The sequence below is a fragment of the Dipodomys ordii genome, unplaced genomic scaffold, assembly GCF_000151885.1.
Source record: "Dipodomys ordii isolate 6190 unplaced genomic scaffold, Dord_2.0 Scaffold34, whole genome shotgun sequence".
NCBI classification, from domain to species: Eukaryota; Metazoa; Chordata; class Mammalia; order Rodentia; family Heteromyidae; genus Dipodomys; species Dipodomys ordii.
In genome coordinates this window covers 15859746-15860353 of record NW_012267250.1, presented here as the reverse complement: position 1 = coordinate 15860353, position 608 = coordinate 15859746, and the positions used below count along the sequence as shown (strand labels likewise).

The following is a 608-nucleotide window of genomic DNA, read 5'->3' as shown; positions in this document are numbered from 1 at the left end:
TAGAGCTGGGCAAATCTGAGCCTGGATCTAATAACACTTACTGTGCATGCTACCATATTTTCTTCAGACTCCTGGATTCAAAAATGGCTCTAAGACCAGTTCTCCCCCACGCCGGGGGCGGACCCGGCCGGGCCGCCAATCACCGCGCCCGCCGCCGCGGCCCGGGCCCGCCGGAGCCCCGGCCCCACCGCCAAGGGGGGCGGGGGGCTCGGATTTAAAGACACACTCACCCAAGCCTGGGCGCGCGCTCGGCATGCCAGAGCCGCCCATCTACCGGGGCTGGAAACCGCTGTGCCCGACTTCCCGGCCTGCTTCCTCCCTCCGCTGGAGGAGACTGCCTGGGAAGTCAGTTCCTCTTCCTTCGTCCTGAGCTCGGCTGGTTCTGGAAGATACCCAATCCCCACATCCAGCCTCAAAAATGTAAACGCTTGTGGGCGCCACACCCCCATCCCGGACTCCAGCTGCCGGGAGATGGCGGACCCGGCTTCCCTCGACCCCCGCTGTCTGGTTTTTAAAGCCAGGCTGAGCCTCAGAGGGAACGAGCTTCTGGACTTTGGAACTAGTCTCGCTGGGTAGTGCAACCTGAGCTAGAGATTGACATCTCTGGG

The 608-nt window shown here is 62.5% G+C and overlaps 1 protein-coding gene across 1 annotated transcript in view; it reads right to left on the bottom strand.

The window, feature by feature from the left end:
- Positions 1 to 308, bottom strand: part of Pald1 (phosphatase domain containing, paladin 1) — a 59773-nt gene extending 59465 nt beyond the window's left edge. Inside the window, exon 1 of the mRNA XM_013017213.1 lies at positions 231 to 308. The gene's annotated coding sequence lies outside the window, so the exon portion shown is untranslated. The remainder of the gene's footprint in view (positions 1 to 230) is intronic.
- Positions 309 to 608: the final 300 nt, after the last annotated feature.